Raw genomic sequence first — 20,170 nt, forward strand, 5'->3', positions numbered from 1 at the left:
TATTCAGTGGAGTTCAGAAGAATGAGAGGGGACCTCATAGAAACGTTTAAAATTCTGATGGGTTTAGACAGGTTAGATGCAGGAAGAATGTTCCCAATGTTGGGGAAGTCCAGAACCAGGGGTCACAGTCTAAGGATAAGGGGTAAGCCATTTAGGACCGAGATGAGGAGAAACTTCTTCACCCAGAGAGTGGTGAACCTGTGGAATTCTCTACCACAGAAAGTTGTTGAGGCCAATTCACTAAATATATTCAAAAAGGAGTTAGATGAAGTCCTTATTACTAGGGGGATCAAGGGGTATGGCGAGAAAGCAGGAATGGGGTACTGAAGTTGCATGTTCAGCCATGAACTCATTGAATGGCGGTGCAGGCTCGAAGAGCCGAATGGCCTACTCCTGCACCTATTTTCTATGTTTCTATGTAAAAGAACTCCAGCAAATTTGTCAAACATGATTTCTCCTTCATAAAACCATGCTGACTCTGCTTGATTGAATTATGCTTTTCCAAATGTCCTGCTACTGCTTCCTTAATAATGGACTCCAGCATTTTCCCAATGACAGATGTTAGGCTAACTGGTTTATAGTGTCCTGCTTTTTGTTTGCCTCCTTTTTTTAAAAAAAGAGGCATTACATTTGCGGTTTTCCAATCCGCTGGGACCTCCCCAGAATCCAGGGAATTTTGGTAGATTACAACCAATGTATCCACTATCTCTGCAGCCACTTCTTTTAGGATTCTAGGACGTAAACCATCAGGTCCAGGGGAGTTGCCCGCCTTTAGTCCCATTATTTTACCGAGTGATTGTATTTAGTTCCTCCCTCCCTATAGCCCCTTGATTATCCATTATTGGGATGTTTTTAGTGTCTTCTACCGACAAAATATTTATTCTCATCCTCTCACTTATCCTCATCACAAAAATAAAATTTGCTGTTACTGTACATCAAGAGGGTGCAGTGAAAGTATTAGATGTATGAGGTGAGGTTTATTTAAGATTGAAGTAATATTCCACCTAAAATTCAATATGAACAAACGTCGATATTAATTTTACACAGGCGAAGTGAAGAACATCAAAGAGACTTCCACCCTGAAAACAATTCAAGTTTCAAAATACCCAGTCTAGAGAGGCACAACCTCTGGCCAGCGTATGGATGTCACATACCTTTGCGCACACAAAAACAACACCTATAGGAACACAGTAAAAATGTCTCAGAGGACTCCTGGTTTAAGAAAACCAAAATCATTCCGCTTTGGGATAACGACAACAGGACTGTGGTGTCATGAACCTTTTTGGACAGGGGCATAGAATTTCCCATGCTGCCTTTTATGCATTTACCACAATGTCTTTCACCAATGTGTTGCCCTTTCTGCAAATTTAGTTTACAACTAAAAAACATAAGAACATCTTCTGATTAATATGATGGTCATGTTATAGGATTAAATTTATGTTTTATAAGACCAAAATGAAAGGAGATGAAACTACAGCTAATCCACCCAATATGGAATTAACAGATTTGCCTCATTCCATTAATAGATGTACTGTCACAATCTGTACAAATCTATGCTTCAGAGTGGACTGATTACAATTCATATTTAAAAAAATATTAATTCAATTATATATTTTGTTCTTACTACAGATTACAATGATCAGATTCTGATTCCTGCTATTCTCAGATATGACCTCATGGGCCAATCAACGAGCACTCGAGCTTGATGCATCTACTTGCATTTCGCTCTCAATGTAATCTGCCTGAATAGAGCAGATGTAAATTGGATAGATAGGGCTGGAATCTGCCTCAGATAAGGCTATTTTTCCTCTATGGCAGGGTTATATGTGGCTCTTAAATTCAGTAAAGGCCAAAGATGATCAGCTGCTTGAGATATATGCAAACTAATCGAAACAACAAAGTTCCATGCCACAAAACACAGCTCAGAGGCAAAACAAGATTGGCCACTCCTACCCTACAGAATCTGTTACATTGCGGTGAGCAGGTGCTAACTTTTTCCACCACCTCCTGCCCACTCAAAATAGTTACATTGGGCCCAAGTTTCCACATGATTTGCGCCTGATTTTTAGGAGCAACTGGTGGAGAACGGACCATCTTAGAAATCGCAATTCTCCACATTTTTTTTTCTGCAGTTCTAGTGAGGTAGAACAGTTCTACTTTGGAACAGAATTTTTTCTTCCAAAGGGGGCATGTCCGGCCACTGACGCCTGATTTCAAAGTTTCCACAGTGAAAACGTACTCCAAACTAAAGTAGAATGGAGCAAGTGAAGATTTTTGTAGAACTGAAAAAACCTGTTCTACACATTAAAAAAATCAGGCGCAGGTTACAAATTAGGCATCCAGAACGAGGTGGGGGGGGGGGGGGAGGGAACTCATTAAATTCTACAATAAATCCTTATTTATACTTCTACAAATATTATACAAATAAATCCAACCTGAATAAACATTTATAAGCAAAGAAAAGATTAAATAAACCATCTTCCTACCTGTGTGAAAGTGCTTCAGCCATCGGTGTTACCGCGCAGGGGAGGGAGGGGGAGGAGACAGCGGCTTGTTGCTGCGCAGGGGAGGGAGGGGAAGGAGACAGCGGCTTGTTGCCGTGGAGGGAGGGGAAGGAGACAGCGGCTTGTTGCCGTGGAGGGAGGGGAAGGAGACAGCGGCTTGTTACCGCGCAGGGGAGGGAGGGGAAGAAGACAGCGGCTTGTTGCCGCGCGGGGGAGGGAGGGGAAGGAGACAGCGGCTTGTTGCCGTGGAGGGAGGGGAGGGAGGGGAAGGAGACAGCGGCTTGTTGCCGCGGAGGGGAGGGAGGGGAAGGAGACAGCCGTTTGTTGCCGTGGAGGGGAAGGAGACAGTGAGAAGGGAAGCCTCAGTGCTGATGTGCCGATGGCAATGTGGTTTTATTAAAAAATGTTCAAAAATTAAACAACTACAAAGAACTACAAAAATGGCCGAGTGCCAATGTTTTTTTTCACACTGAGCATGCACGAACGCTCCAATGCGCACGCGCAGCATTGCCGGCAGGAAAAAAACTAATTTAAATAGTACCCGCCCCCTCCCACTTACAAAATCGGCGCGAGTGTAGGCTCCGCCTCCCTGGGCGCCGCGCCAAACAGACAAGGAGCTGCAAAGCGCTCGAGAATAGCGTGGTTTTTTTTCTGGCGCCGTTTTAGGCGCGAAAAACGGGCGCCCAGCTCGGATGGGCGCCCGTTTTTTATCCTGTGGAAACTTGGGCCCTTAATGTCTGTAATGTACTTATGAATGACTCCACGAGGCAATGTGTTGTACTCAAACTGTAGTGACCTTGGTCCTTTATTCACAACTTCAGAGTGAGGCAGCCACATGATGACTCCCCTTTTATACAGCCCCTACCACCAGGGCAGGAAACCCTGGTCTCCACCAGTTGTACCCTCTAGTGGTGCCAGCATGTATATACAGTGTAAACCTTATTGGTAGTACATCAGGTAAACAAGCCTCCATCTTATACAACTATACAGTGACTACACCGAGAGTATATCTATAGTCTGCATATATAATACATTACATCACAAGAATATCTAACAAATCAGAAAAGTGTAATTTCTACAGTGGCAAACAACAGGTCGTGTTGGCGAGTTTGAGTGTAGCTCAACCTGCATTTCCAAAAACAGTCCTGCAACAAAGGTTGACCTTCAATTTCCTTTTAAACTTGACCTGAACCTTCAGTGGAATATGAAATAATCCGGTGTACAAAATGTTACTGCATCACTATTAATTTGGAAGCTTTCAGTGTCTTAGAGGAGATTATCCAGTGAGGATCAACTTAGAAACAGGATACAAGCTCCTTGTGTCAGCACAGTTTGCAAATTAATTTGACATGATTGCGCAGAGCAAAATGAGGCTACGGTACAAAAGAATACATCCTGCAAAGACACATGTAATTTTATCTCAAAATTTCTGCATCAATGTACAGTAGTTAATAAAAGCCTGGGTAACACAATCTCCAATGCAGTCAGCAAAGTGCACGGGCAAATCACAAATCACCTATCACTGAGGTACAAAGCAGCACTGCTGTGGTTAAAATCACCCGACTTACACCTACAACACAATATTGGAGTATAAACCTTGTTCTGTAAATTCACAGCATTTACTTTCTCAAAATATATTAAAAAATGTATATATAAAGTATAAATATACAGCCATGATTTAAGAGCCATCGAGAGAGTATAAAGCCTTCTCCACAGCTAAAAGCAATGTTCCTGTATCCAACATTGTAATAAAAAAAACTTGCAAAATACTCACTAACACTTTAGTTTTCAAAGTAGCTAAAAAAAAGTTTTGGAGATGCCAGTACTAAAAAAAAACACAAATAGCAATCGCCCTATTCAGTGTGTGGGAACCAGAAATACAAGCAACAAGCTCATACCCTCTGTAAACATCCCAAATCTGAAGATGAGTGCGCGCATGTGTGGTCAGATCACTTCTTAGGCTAAAAAAGATGAATGTCTGTCTAGGTTGGCGCGAGCAAAGGTGTTGAATGCTTAGGTCAATGGATCCAAATGGGATGAAAAGCAACCAACAGCTTCTTAACTGAACAAGGGTCTCTTGACCAGGAGTGGCCAATGAATTTCACCATTCTAGCAAAATGTATAGAGTGTACACCCCATTAAAATACTGTAAAATAATGTAATGTGCTCTCAGATTGTATGCACAAAACCAATAGTTGGTCCTGCAGCAAGCAGCTCTCATGTCACTTGTTAAAGCAGTGATGCCAGCTTCACACACATACCAAGTTGGAAGAGGCTAAAATGGTAGCAAGTGATTTCAATACAATGGTGTTGTCCAACAGAAATCACTGACTACCCCCAGGTGTGGCTACGGTAACGGTGTCTTAGCCACATGCACTAACGTTAATAGAAAACACCTTCCTTACAGAAATACAGGTAAATTTCTTCACATATGTATATAACAAACATCTACCATCATTCAGCAACCAAGGAAGTAAAGCACTCAATGATCAAAAAACACCCGTTTTCGGTTTTACGTCTTACCATTTTACCAAACACACACAAATGTTAAAGTACACATGCATAGTCCATGCGAATAAGTAGAATGGCAATCACACGCCCAATGACAGATTAAAAAAAAAATTTTTTTTTTAACTTTTAAAAATTTAATCAGAAATGCAATTCACTACATATGGATCCTCAATTTGCCACATGCTAACACAGTGAACAACACTGCTATAGAAGGAGGCTGAGTTGCATCTCGCTTCTCAAAAAAATCAGTTTAATTTTGACCTTGTTTACCTGAGGGGAAGGAGATTAGTATCAAATTGTGCACGATTTGGCCTGGTTACAGACAAGTATAGCCTGCTCTCAGAAATGACAATTTCTCACTTGTACAATTTGAGATTTTCTTTTCCACAATAGTTTACAGATTATCAGAGGCCTAATCATAAAATAAGTCCCATGAGCTCAGGGTCGACAAACACATTTCATGTGATTTGCTCAGCACTGCTCTCCAGCTGTGAACAGTACAAACATAGCAAACGAAATTCCATTTTATACAAGTACTTACTCTAACAGTTCCTTGTAATAGAAATGCAAATGAGCTATAGGAGAAAGGAAAACCACTGTTCATTCAAATAGGAGTAAGAAGCTCAGCTAGTACATCACCCAACCAAATCAGATACTTTCAGTCGGTCACAAATCAAGCATGTTTGAACTAATTTAATTGGAAAAACCAAATACTGTAGTTTAATAGGGAATTTCACAGTTAACAGGAGGAAATGCCGTTTGCTGGATAGCAAGGGATCATAATTAAAAAAGTCCTTTTTTGGGCAGAAAATTGCAATACAAGCTCAGAATACATCAGGTTAAAGAAACTTTGTTGTTAGCAATGAATATGGATTACAATTAGGATATTTTTAATTAAAAGCAAGGGGGTTTACATCCGTGCATGGCTCTGGATGATCCTTTGATTAATACCAGAAATAGAAATCAGTGTTGGAAAGTTTTGGGTGCTTTTGCTTTCACATAAGCACTTCAGTTGCCCACAAATCAAACCACCCCAAAACATGCTCACAGTTTAGTTAAGAATGGCTTTATGAATTCAGAGGAAACCGTGGCACTCAAAAACCAAAACAGTTGCCCCTTGCCTAAAGTTTAAATAATTATTCCTTCACATCAACATGGTTCAGTTATAGCACAGCCACGAAAGTGCTTAGACTGCCATTCACTCTGGGATACCAACTCCTGCAGTGACTCACCTGAAAGATACCATTATATTGATAATGTGTTATTAGTGCCATGAGCACAGTACTTTTGCCACTAACTACACTGGACAATATGCAGAACGTGAGCTAAGCCTTTAACAGGATCCAAGATCTGACTTTTTCTGGATTCTAAGGACTCAATTTTGCCCAAGCCCGTTTTCTGGCGCATTGTCAGAGTTACGCCCATTTTTCTAGGCCAGAAATGCGGCAGAAATATTTTGCCATGTGTCCAGTCGCCTCGGGGGTGGAGCCTGATGTCTGCAACAAAAAAAAATGATGCTGTACCTTCTGCGCATGCGCGACAAAAAAGGTGATGTTTTTGACATTATTTCAATGGTGGCGCATGCGCAGTACAGCTCCGGGTTGGCAATCGGCCATTTTTAAGGAGCCAGTTGTGTGTGTGAGAAGGAGTGCTGAGAGAGCATTGGAAAAAAATCGGATCTGCGGCAATACAAGATGCAACGCGGTGCAAGGACCAAGAATTTCTTGCAGGATGAAGTTACTGTGATTGAGACCAGATGGCAGGAGCTGGACACCAGCAGCGGTCTCCCCCTCCCTCCTCATTGCAGTCTTGTGACTTCTCCCTTTCTCCCCCCTGATTGGCACCTCCGTCCCTGGGCTCAGTGCAGAAGCCTTCCGATCGCCACCTTCCTCCCCTCCCCCTCGGCTTGTTTTCCAGACGAGCCCCGAGCCAGTGTCCGGACGCAGGGCCGATTCTGACGGCTGACGCTACGATCCCCCTCCAGCCTTACTTGAAGGCGTTCGGTGGTAGCGTGCAAGTAAAAAAAAATGTAAACTTCAGAAATCCAAGAAACTTCCATGTACACCGTTGAAAGGTAAAAAAAAAAGTTGAACTTTATTATGGATATTTCAAGTGTTTGAGACTCCCTCCAAAAACTTCGATGAAAAACAATGGCGTCTTTCAGCACCGATTTTTCAATCTGCGCTGCTTTCTGTTAACTCGCCAGAAGGTTTTTTGCAGGACCGGCCAGAGACGCCGACCCAGGATTAAACAGATTTGGAGCAAACTGCGAAAAATGCTAAAAACTGCAGCAGACATGACATCAAAAAAACCTAACCTAAAAATAAAATCGGAACTAAACCAGTTACGCTGGCGCAGATTCCTGGGGGAAACTTTGAATTAAATAATTGCGCCAGAAAAAAACGGGGCAAATGACCCGGGAAAATTGAGCTCCAAGAGTAGCTGAAGGCATAGAAAACTAGTAACTTTTTTCTCACTGGCCTTCAAACCACTACAACCACCAGCACCACACTGCAAAATTAAGAAAGGAGAAGAACGGCCTCAACACCACTTCTTGCAACTACTGTATATAAAATGTCTTTAGATTCAGCTTCCATTGCTATTTCTCTTCATTCGGTGTGGCCATTCGTTGTTTTTAAACCCAAACTTCAGAGCAAGACAAGTTCAGAGAGCTGGCTTTGTACTTTCCTTGGAATCTCCATTACCTCAAAAGGAATAACAGATCAAAAGGATTTTTCTCACTGCAACAAACATGTGGCCACTACAAAACCAGACAATTTTAAATTCAGCAACTTTCTCCTCTTTTCGCCCCTTCGGTAGGAAATGCATCTGGCAGCACTTCCCCCATGAACCACTTCAAAGAACAAATGGCAATTTGATCTGAGCTTCACTTCAGTAATAGTCTATATCCATAAAATATCACTTGTTCACAGGCTCAATCATACAGACAAAGATGGACGTGGACTGCACTTTGCAGCAATTGCAGATGCTATCCGATAATGATGTCAAAGATTTTACCATGGAAAAATAGTGACAGATTAAAGCAAGTAGATAGAACATGTAGTATTCTACAATTTCACCTAAGCACACTCTAGCGCAATGAATTAACATTTAAGAAAAATAACTGGTCAAAAGAAAAGTTGTCAGCGGACTACGATTTTCACTTTTGGATGGATTAGCATGTTTTACAGAATGTTTTTCCCCCCTTACTTTGTTTAATGAACAAACTAAAAACAGGTACTATATCTTCTACATGTTGAACACACACTGTGCTTTAGCAGCTTGCCTCTTTATTCTATACGAAGTGCAACATGTTTGGCACGGCACTGCTCTCTCCCATGGAGACCATCGTGAAATGTGTGAAAACGGAGTAACGGAAAAACCACTAACCACCAATTTGTACACTTTTTTGAAGCTCCAATCCACAAAAATACCTGAAGAACTGTTCCCAATCATAGAATCATAGAATAGTACAGCACAGAAAGAGACCATTCGGCCCATTGAGTCTGCACCGGCTATTTCAAAAAGCAATCTGGTTAGTCGCACTCCCCCTCATTCCCCATATCCCTGCAATTTTTTCTCCTTCAAGTACTTATCCAATTCTTCTTTGAAAGCTACTAATTAAACTGTTTCCACCACCCCATCTGGCAGCGCATTCCAAATCCTAACCATTCGTTGTGCAAAAGTTTTTCTTAATGTCATCTCTGGTTTTTCTGCCAATCACTTTAAATCTGTGCCCTCTCATTATCGACCCTTCAGCCACTGGAAACAGTTTCTCTTTATTTACTCTATCTAAAGCCATCATGATTTTAAACACCTCGATCAAATCTCTTCTTCGCCTTCTCTGCTCCGAGGAGACTAATCCCAGCTTCTGCAGTCTATCCACGTAACTGTAATCCTCATTCCTGGAACCAATCCAGTAAAATCTCTTCTGTACCTTCTCCAAAGCCTTTATGTCCTTCCATCATAGTTCACTAACAAATGAGTACAGCTGAAACTTCAATTTGCCAAAAAAAAACAACCATTAGAACACTGTCCAAATGAGGAACTGGGTTGTTCAATGGGTTAGTCACTAGCCTTTCGTCTCTGGGACCTAGATTCAAATCCAGCCCAAACTAATGGGATGAAAGTCTCCTCTGTCATCTTGCTGTAAAGGTCTTGTAAAATGAGTTAGATCAGTTTCAATCCAGTTCCTAGTGGGCATAACTTTACATCTTTAAGAAAAATGGTCCCCAATATTGCACCAATTGACAATCTCACTCAAAGGTCATGCCTCTTCTTTCGGCTGAACTGGGAGAGCTGGGTGCTGACACAGGAAAAGTGTTTAATTTCCTAAACAGTAACATCCTTCATTTGAGAACAACATTCACAAATAAAAACTGCAAAGTTATAGTAAACTATGTAAAATGGGGTAAAAAATATTACTGAAGCAATTGATGGCAAACTCATTAGTGATCGAACAGTCTGGGAAAGGAACCATGTTATGGTACAACTCATGACCAATACCTGTGGGTATACTGCACCATTCCCGTGAAATTCGTAAGACCTGCCAAAGAGTCGGTCAGTCTGCTAATCCAACTTGAGCCTCAGCTTTCAACAGGACGGAACTGCAACAGATCAGAGTTCTAACATCCTAAACACAGGATCTCACCTCAACATAATCCTCGAGAGTTCAACCAAACTACTTAAAACAGCACCTCAAGATGACTTAGAGGGTAAATGCACAAAGTCACAATGAGTCTCAGAGCCAAAGAAGGTTAAAGCTTTTATCCCAGTCTGTGTTGTTAGTCGATATCTGTGAGGACAATGGCAAGGACACAACTGGATCCAAATCCCTGGGCTGAGATGTGGGACATATCAGGCAGGGCTCTTTTTCTGATCAGCTGACAGTTAGAGAAGCCCATCTACCAAAAAGAGGTCGGATGGAAGCTGCCACCGGCCCCAATACTGCAAACTGAACTGTATGGAAGACACACAGTACTGTGATCGGTAACTGCCAGCATAAACTGGAAATCATACAAGAGATTTTACAATACTATTCCATTATAATAGTTATGTCAGGCTGATAAAAAGGCCATTTCAAAGCACTTGGGATGGATAAAAATGAGCAATGTGGATGATGACTAGACATGAAAGTTGCAAATTAAAAAAAGAAACGTGTGTGTGTGTTTTAAAAACAAAAAGCTCTCAAAAAGAGCCAAATAAAATTAGTTTTATACATCATAATGAGAGTTACCATAATCTGACAAAATACACACTTGATCCTAGATATTTACTTGTCTAGGTAAGTGAAGATTGATGTTCGCTGTTCTCAGGAAAAGTACTTCAGGTTTGGTTACATATCTTAAGATCAACCCAGAAACAGCAGAATCAGTCTTAATGTTGTAGAGATATACTTAACTGTAACTTGAGAAAGCAATAATTCAAACAGGTTGAGAAATGGTTTGCAGTGGACATCATTTCATCAGCTTCCGAAACACAACATTTACTGGAATGAGAGAGAGAGAGAGAGAGAGAGAGAGAGAGAGAGAGAGAGACACACACACACACACACGCGCGCGCGGAGATGTCGTGGCTTTTCATACTTTTGCATTTAACTATTCACGTTCCCACTAGTACATGTTTTAATCGATGAACACATGGATTCCTGAACTGTCATTCACAGAATTCAGGGCGGCAGCAGGGTGGCTAAATACACAATATGGTGTGATACTGAGCCATACAGACCAGGAATATCACACATTCAATGCTTGATCTGTGCTGAGTTAGATGCTCAGTGTTGTGGACACTAACTGATCACATTAGCGAATGAGTGGGTGAAAAATAGGGGGAAAAAAACACAGCCAGAATTCCTACTCTCCAGTGACGACCATAAGTCTCTTCATGGATCTCGCCTGAGTCAGGAGGTTATGAGTTTAAGCCCGACTGTGAGACATGAGCATATACCGTACAGTGCTACTTCAGTGCAATAGAGGGAGCCCTGCATTTTTGAAGGAGCCATCTTTCTGATGAGACATTAAACCAAGGCAGTGTCTGCCTGTTCACATGGATGCAAAAAATCCCAAAGAGCATGGGAGTTCTCCTGGTGACCTGGCAAACACTTATTATTCAATCACCACCAAAACAGAATAATTGGTCATTCACCGCAATGCTGTTTGTGGGGCCTTGTTGTGAGCAAATTAGCTGTTGTGTTTGCCTACATAAACAAGTGAAGCACTTTGAGATTTCAAGTTGGTGCGAGAGGAGATTTACAAATGCAAGCATTTTCTTTCTTTTTCCTTCATATTGAAAAAAGTGCAGCCTTTTGGTCACTGGATTTGGCAAAAAGCCTGTCGACACCAAATGCCTCGTCTCGCATATGAAAAGTGGCCATTTGGGAGCTATACTAGGGGGATGCCAGCATCTGTTGAAGAATGAGTCACTGCCTTCAGGAGAGGAGCGAGGGGAAGTGGAAAAGAAAAAAGGGAGACATTTTGGTACAGAGGAATTTTTTCTTTTTAAATACACATAAAACAGATCCGACATTGGGCTTTGATATCTGGAGTTTAAAGCATTTATACCAAGGCTTCCCCAACTCCACTCACAAAGTCAGCTGCAATCCATTCTTTTAGAACCACAGCAACCACTGAGCCAAACCACAAAAAAACCTGTCAATGATCCAGTTAATGTCAGTGTTATGCATTGCATTTCCCCATAAAGGTCCCCTTCAGTGTAACCCAATCCAACCATGCCCATCCCCCATGCTAGACTGCACTTTCATCTGACCCTCCACTGCAGCACATTCTCTCCTTTTCCCATACATTCCAGTGCAGAATGTTAACCACTTCCGTGCAGCTCTCATTACTTTTTGTTTCATAGAGAATCAAAAACATACTGTTGCTTTTTGCCTTCGGCTCAAAATATTTAAAAAAGCAAAACTGCACAATCCACATCTGGTACACGAAGGAACATGTGGCTTTGATGTAATTTTAACCTGGAACTTTATTGTGAAGGCTACACAATCACTTCCCCACAATTCACCAATCTCACCTGTAGTAAAAACACCCTGAAGGCCACTTACCAACAGTGAGCACTGACCAACTGCAAATTCATGCTTCAGACTTAAACTTTCATTAGGAAACCTCGTGCTCTCTATCCCAAAGGGAATCACAACAGGGACTTGTTTAGGATTGTTAACACAACACAAACTGCACTCGACAGATGGCTACAGCAGTATCCACTTAAATGCCCACAAGTGCATTCTACACGGATATGAACCATGGCACTTCATGTGGACTGCGGATATTGTAACAATGTATTTTGACAGCAAGTTAATAGTTAATGAGACAATCGATTATGAGAATTAGAAATCATTTTTAATCTAAGTGAGATTTATTTTTAATCTTACCTTATTTTAACTGCATCATGCAATGGCAGAGATGACCTATAAGGGGTTTTACAAATCACAATGTAAGACCCTTAACCCAGATTGGTCATAAAGTAAAAGAATAGAAGAACTCCCCGAAAAAACACCACACTCATCTAGAATTATGGAGTATGGTGGACTTCTGTTTATCAAAAAAAAACACTTCTTCCAAATATAAGATCTCAAGCATTGATCATTCAAACTGGGAAGATCAGGGGAAACTAAAAAACAAAACTTGAATGTCAAGCATCAGCTCAACAGTCAAAAAGGTCATGGGTTCAGGCTCCACTCCAGAAATTGAGCATATAATCTCGGCTGACACTTCAGTGCAGTACACTAGGGTGTGCCTCATTGTCAGAGATGCTGTCTTTCAGGCGACTGGCCAATATATATCCATCAACCAACACCAAAACATACCAACTGCTGTTTGTGGGACCTTGCTGTGTGTAAACTGACTACTGTGTTTGTCTGCACAACAATGACTGCATTTCAAAATTAATTTATTGGCTGCAAAGTACTTCAGGACAGGCCCTGTATAGATGCAAGTTCTTTCTGTTCTTTCTTCAAAAGTCTATATTTACGTAGGATCACTACTTTCATTTAAAATTCAAATTTTAGAGAACACAAGCAGGCGAGTGTTTTTTGTTCGAAAAGAGCGCCATTTTAAACAGTAGTAGAAAACGTACTAGAGCTGATTTATTTCTTTTTGAAAGGCGAGTGTAACTCCTGCCCCAAGACGAGATATATCTTAGCAAATTAATTTACAATTTTAAGGATTGGATGCCGGTCTCCGGATCAAATATGTGGGTTAATCATAGGATCCTACACAAGATCTTGCAACAATCATGTTGCACATAATTTCTTTTCACTTTACTCTTGCCAACTCATTCTAATTTTTTTTTAAAACAAAGAATTTTCTGCTTACATATTCCAGGTCTTTCGATCCCAGTTAAACGGTCTATTTTGCCACTAGAAAAAAAACTGAGCAAAGGAAGCAACAATTTCAGTCTGTGCAATCTTACACTGTTTATTCATTGTCCCATGGCCTGCAGCTCATAGCAACATTCAAAATTCACCGCATCACTGGCAATAGAAAAAAACATTCTTTTCATGACAGAAACACATGGGTGCCTTGTAAAAACAAAGAGGAACTGTATGCAATGTCATTGTGCATCACTCCTCCACCCTCCACTGGAACAATAGCCCAGTCTCAGCAGTCACCCTGTACAAAGCACTGCAGAGCACCAACTTTCAGTCCAATTCTGGGGCAGGCAGGGAATGTATCTGTGCTTTGTCTGGACTTTCAAAGGAGATTTTCCAAAGACGGGCACTACCATCAGCTGCCTGGTACAGCTGAATCCTGATCAACGCATAGCTATCCTGATCAGTTTCCTTACATCAGAATTTTAATGTCGTGGAAGTGAGCAGGACTGGGAACCCTTGGATGAGGTATGCATCTATCCACTAGCTATTCAATTGTTTTGCTAAACTGCAAGCGTCTTAACAGGACCCATAAGAACTCTTGCATCTGCTGACACTTGCCACCTTTGAACTATGACCTGAGGCAACACCTGCTCATTATTAACAAAGAAACGGCACATACAAAACCAAACATGCAGAAGTACAAAGCTCTGTTAGAATGAATCTCGCTCGAGGCACCAGCCCAGATACAGTGTATCCGGGAAATCAGATTCTGGCATGCTTTGGGTTTTATGGGATCTCTAAAAACATTGAATAAGCATGCCCATTAATAATTGAATTTGAAACTTTTTATTGCCCACATCAAATCATTTTGCAGTTTGTAAATCTAGGGCAAGTTTTATTAGCAGAATGCACTGCGCAACCAGCTTTGCACATTTTAAAAGACAACATACAAGTGAATGAAACCATACGCTGAAACGCCACCCTGTCCCCTTAGGCTGCAACAAAATTATACATTTATTCTTCATACTTTGTAAAAGAAAGTAAAATTTAGCTCAAGTATTAAATGTTTATGTTTGCCGCATCAACTTTACATCAACATTTTTCATGCAATTTCCCCTCCCTAGGCACAGTCTGGCAGGACAATCGGTAAACAATGCAAAGCTTGGGATGCCACAGTGTCTTGCTTTTCAGCCATCCCATCTGGTTATGGTCACTGTGCAGACAGTGTTGAACAGAATGAGGCCGAGTAAGAAAACATCTGCCACTGTTGGTTTACAAACATAGGGCAGAGAGGCAAGGTCACAATACTGCCATTCCATGGAGTTTGTCAGCTCTCAAAGGTTGTTCCCTCCCCAAAAACCCCACAGGATCCCCACGAGCAGGGATCCTCACTCTGAGTCTGTCAAAGTAAATCACACCATTTAAGGGGCTTCAATTTAACATTAATAGATTTTTAGCTTGCAAGGCAACTTTTCCCACAGTTTTCTAACCAAATTCCCAACTGGATATTTAATAGTAGAGTTCAGAAACTTTCTATATAGCAAATGGTTTACCCTAAGGCACACCTTGCTCCTTTCAAGTTTTGTTAAAGAAAAAGGCACAAAGTTTTAAAAAAACATTAAAAAACAGCATTTAATGAAAGTGTAACAGCTTAAAGACCTGTGCCATTTCTTCTAAATCACATGTAGTTCTAGGCAACGGAAGTTTTCTTGAACAATCACTGACATATTAAACACTGGAAACACATAACTGATCAGTCAGCATTTGTGGAGAAAACAGATATCAACATTTTAGGTGTAACCCTTTATCGGAACTGTTCTGATGAAGGTTCTCTACCAGAGTGTCAACACGTGTGTTCTCTCCACAGATACTGATTGTGTTTCGAGCCTATTCTGTTTTTGTTTTAGATTTCCAATCATTTTGCTTTTTATTCATTGATATATTGCTGCTTTAAGAAGGATGGGATGTACTTTTTCCTGAATAGATCAGGAAACACCCACATTGAAATAAGCTAAATGAATTTAAATAAACAAATCATACATATAGTACTGCATTATTTCAGAAGATAAATTGTTATAAAATGAAACAGCTGTATGAAACATACATCAAAATGAATAGTTTCCCACTGTACTCTTAACAGGTACCAACTTCCACCCGATATTTTGCAGGATCCGTGCTCAAATTCTTATCGAGATGTCTTTGGGTGGAACAGTAAAGGGGCAGTGGGAAATCAAAGTTTTTGCCTTCTTAAATTTGCGTGGCTCACTGGATCAATGAAGCCAAATGAAAACATCTGTGCTTCAAATTCACTACCTTTATCTAAATAAGTGCCACGTTTCATGCTACTTTCAAGAGCTACTTTCCTCCCTCCCCCAACCCCTCTTGAGAATTTATGTTGGAAAGGGAATGTCATGATAGCTAATTACTACCAGAGTTTTGCCAGATTGTTTCGTCAAATGGCAGCGGCCCCCAAGTAGGACAGAGAGCCAAAAAGAGGCTAGCTAATAGAATACTACTCCGACACCATGAAACAACATGTACAAGATTTTCACTTTATACCAATATTAAACTTGTGCAGTGTAAATCTGGAGTCTGGATCCCACCTCATTCCAAAGCGGAGCTAGACTTTCTCCTTCACGGAATCTCACTCTGCTTCACTTCAGTGTCAGGCTGTGTCCTGGCTCAGGATTTAGGCTGCATTTATTTAATAATGTAGCGCTGGTATAGTGCAAAACCTCACAACAGCGTCTCTACCTCACAACCATCAGATGCAATATTTAAAAAGACATTTCTTTACTTCACCTTAGATGTAACTCACACCAGTTTACTTCTAGTGTCTTACTACTGAACTATTAGGACTGCTGCAGTTTCCCCTGCTAATTATAGAATTGCACAGCACAGGAGGCCGCCAGTCACCCCATTGTGCCTGTGCAAGCCCTGTGAAAGAGCAATCCAATTAGTCCCATTTCCCTGCAATTTTTATTCCTTTTCAAGTATCTCTTGTTCCCTTTTGAAAGTTATTACTGAATCTGCTTGCACCACTCTTTAAGGCAGTGAATTCTAGAACAACTTGCTACTTAAAAGAAAATTCTCATCACCTCTCTGGTTCTTTTGCTAATATCTTAAATCTGTGTCCTCTGGTTACTAACTCTCCTGCCAGTGGAAACAGTCCCCAGCAGTTAATGTCCCCAGCAGCAGTCACACTGGACTATGGTTCCATAGGTCACAGCAGCCCATTACTCCTTCATCTTAAGTATGCAAGAGCAAGCTAGTAGATTAGTTAGGGTATAACCTAATCATTTGCTTCTGATCTATCTTATCTTTTCTAACTCTTCAATCTTCTGCACCATGGATGTTGATATTATATCGTGACTTCCATTTTTATTTTGAAAATTCAATCCTATTGAGCATCCACACATATGTACTTTCCAGCAGGAATCAATGGACAGCAGTCATGACTGAACTCTGGCTGATTTTTCCCCCATCCCTAGCCTTGGGGGGGGGGCAGCGGTGGCACTGAGGACTATTACCTCACTGCTGCGCTAGATATCAGCTAGTCCTCTACAGACCATCGATGAAGCTTCAGATTTTTCTGATCTGCGTGGCTCAGTACCTTGCAATTCCACAAAGCATCTTCACCCACAAGATAATTGCGGAGTAAGAAGGCCATCCAGAAAGACACTAAAGTCTGCCCATGGCAGAATCAATGGTTTCTTGAATGGCTCCAGGGTTTTTTTCCCCTCCATTACTCTATCCAGATGTCCATTTCATGTGTTGATTACCTTGGTGAAGAACTAAATTTGTCTACCAGTTTAAACTTGTTCCCCCATGTCTGACTCTGACAATTTAGTTGAAAGTAATTTTTCAGATTTTACCTTTCCCATACTATTTACAAGAAAGGAAGAATTTGTCCTTCACAGCCTCAGGACTTCCCAAAGTGCTCACAGCCAATGAAGTTTATAGTCACTGTTGTAATGTAGGGAAATGCAGCAGCTAATTTTCTCACAGCAAAGTCCCATAATCAATGAGATAAGTGATCAGATAATCTGTTTTAATGATATTGATTGAGGTATGCATGTTGGCACAGTCACTGGGAGAAATCCGCTGCTCTTAGAATAGTGGCATGGGATGGGTTACACCAGGAGAACTCCCCTGCTCTTCTTCGAATAGTGGCATGGGATTTGTTAAGGTGGGGGTTTAACAGCTCATCCAAAACTCCAATAGTACAGCACACTCAGTTCTGCAATGAAGGTTCTCAAGCCCTGGAACGGAGCTTGAACCACGTCCTTCTGATTCTGAGGCAAGAGTGCTACCATAGACATATACCTCTCCAAAATCATCTGTCAGATGCTTCCTTTCAAGGTTGAAGAGCCCAAGTTTTTCCAATCTTTCTTCCACCTCAGTATCATTGCCTCCGCTCCAACCTCCACACTATCTGCCGCTGAAACCCTCAACCATGATTCAGTTACTTTCAGACTCAACTACTCTAATGCTCTCCTGGCCAGCCTCCCACTTCTACCCTCCATAATCTTCAGCTCATCCAAAACTCTGCTACCCATATCCAATCCTGCACGCCCATCACCTCTGTCCTCACTGACTTACATTGGCTCCTGCCCCCACCCCCCCACCACCACCACCATGCCTCAAATTTAAAATTCTCATCTTCATGTTTAAATCTCTTCATGACCTCTTTGCCTGTTGCTCTAAATAGATTCAACATGTCTAACCAACCATCCCACCAAGGTTCCTTGGTCTCCTTCAACTCGGTGCTTTATTAGTTCAAAACCAGTATGCAGTACGCGTGCCAACCATTTTTTGCTTATATGCAGTACTTTACACATTGCATTAAATTTCATCTCCCATTGTTCTGCCCACGAGCATATTTCGCCTAACTCATTGTGTTTTTTCAGCTGCCTTCTCCAATATCACTGCACCTCCTTTTTTGGCATATCCTTCAAATTTGAATTGAATTTATGAATCTAAATCATCAATGTAATTTAGAATCATTGAGCCATTGATGTTCAACTTCATTGTTGAGATTTACTATTAATTTGTTTGGCAGATTCTTCGATTTTTCCCTCTTCCCACCCCCACTTTCCTTAGATTCAATTCTACTCTTTTGCAATTTACTAGTTGCCCCTTTACAGTTTGTTTGTCAACTCAGGTTTTGTTAAATTCACCATGTGGAGATATTGATCAATTAGCAATAAAAGGTTCATCCTAGTTGGGCCAGAACATGGTACTGGTTTCTCACATCCTCACAGGTACATCCACTAATAGCACTTGTTGAATACGGAAGATGTTAACTATTAGCAATTCCTTTCCAATGGATCCAAATGATGCTGCTTTAGCTACTTTAAACTTAATGGAAGTGACTATAGTCGGAACAATTCCAAAAGCACCAATTATGATCACAGTTAGACATTTCATGCTGGATTTACAACACTCATCTCATTTCACCATGGTATGCCAATATTTTGTCATGAACTCTAATAACCAGGTCATTTCATACTAATGAAGTCAAAATTTACTAGCTAATATCATCCTCAACATCAAAGGCATGTTAGTTTTACAATTCCCTGGTATGATCAGTGTCATCATTCAATTCAAGTAATAGTTCAAGTACCCTGTATGTATGTTCAGTCACTATTAGTGCAATGTTACCCAATTTCCTGCAATATTTACACAATTGTCATGAAAAAACTTCCAAGATTTTCTATTGGTTAATTCAATGAGAATCCATTATATCTTGAAATTACAATGCTACAATTTTATTTTTGATGGTCTCATCTTGGGTGAAAATGGAAACAGTGGGGAAAAAAACATTAGGATCGGTGGAAATATATGGACTAATCATCACTAAAACAGAAACTATGGGGTAATAAATACATAACCAACAAGGGCAGCCTTATTTATAAAAGATGTAGTAGAAATTCACTCAAACCGGCGGAGAAAATGACAAGAGTTGGAAGATGATGTCCAAGCTAAACAGCTGAGGAAACCGTGAATGTCAAAAAGCAACAGTTGAGTAATTGAGCTTATAATACAATCAAAAGACAATTAGGAACTGACCAAGGTCACAAAGAAACACTTAATATGTTTGTACTTTTGTTCTCAGTTTTAAGAGGCAGTAGCCTGTTTAAAATATCAGAAGTCAATGCCACTGATAAAGCAACAGATGAAGAATTTTCACAACAATTTCAAGGCATTTATCTCTCACAATTCTGTGAACTTTATTTTAACAGTCACATCAAAGTATATCACTTGAATAGACTCCAGCATTTTCAAGGAATAGGATCATCAATGAGGGCAGGAAATTGCTGATGTACAACAGTAATTCTGGGAGAATGGTCGGGAGCCTCTAGATTTACACAAAGTTTTGTGTCATGTATGATTTTTCCTCTAGGATATAGACACGACAACCTGGGAGATTTACGCCATGCTGTGCACTGGTCCACTTATGTACTGCACTAAAAAGTAACCACACTCTCCAAAGTTCCCAATCACGACTGCAGTATTACGCTAAAGAAAGAAAAAAACTGCAGATAAACAGAGGCCAAACTGAGTGTGCCTATCTGAAAAGTATTAGCTGAGACCGAGGCACAGACCAGCTACTGGGAAGACCTGCACATGGAGAATGGATTAAGTGGGAAGAAAGTCTGGCATGTTCTATTCTTTACTGACACTGAGACAACTTTAAGAAGTTGGAAAACCACAAATTCATTTTTCCCCATTGTGGTCCTATTTCAAGTATATCTTTCAAGGTAACATCAGCGTGTTACTGTAACAGGATACATTTGCATTACAAAAAATATATCAAATACAA

At 40.7% G+C, this 20,170-nt stretch overlaps 1 protein-coding gene across 2 annotated transcripts in view; it reads right to left on the bottom strand.

The window, feature by feature from the left end:
- Positions 1 to 20,170, bottom strand: part of eeig1b (estrogen-induced osteoclastogenesis regulator 1b) — a 136,839-nt gene that overhangs the window by 85,380 nt on the left and 31,289 nt on the right. The window lies entirely within an intron of this gene.

This window comes from Pristiophorus japonicus, chromosome 20 (genome assembly GCF_044704955.1).
Source record: "Pristiophorus japonicus isolate sPriJap1 chromosome 20, sPriJap1.hap1, whole genome shotgun sequence".
Classification (NCBI taxonomy): Eukaryota; Metazoa; Chordata; class Chondrichthyes; family Pristiophoridae; genus Pristiophorus; species Pristiophorus japonicus.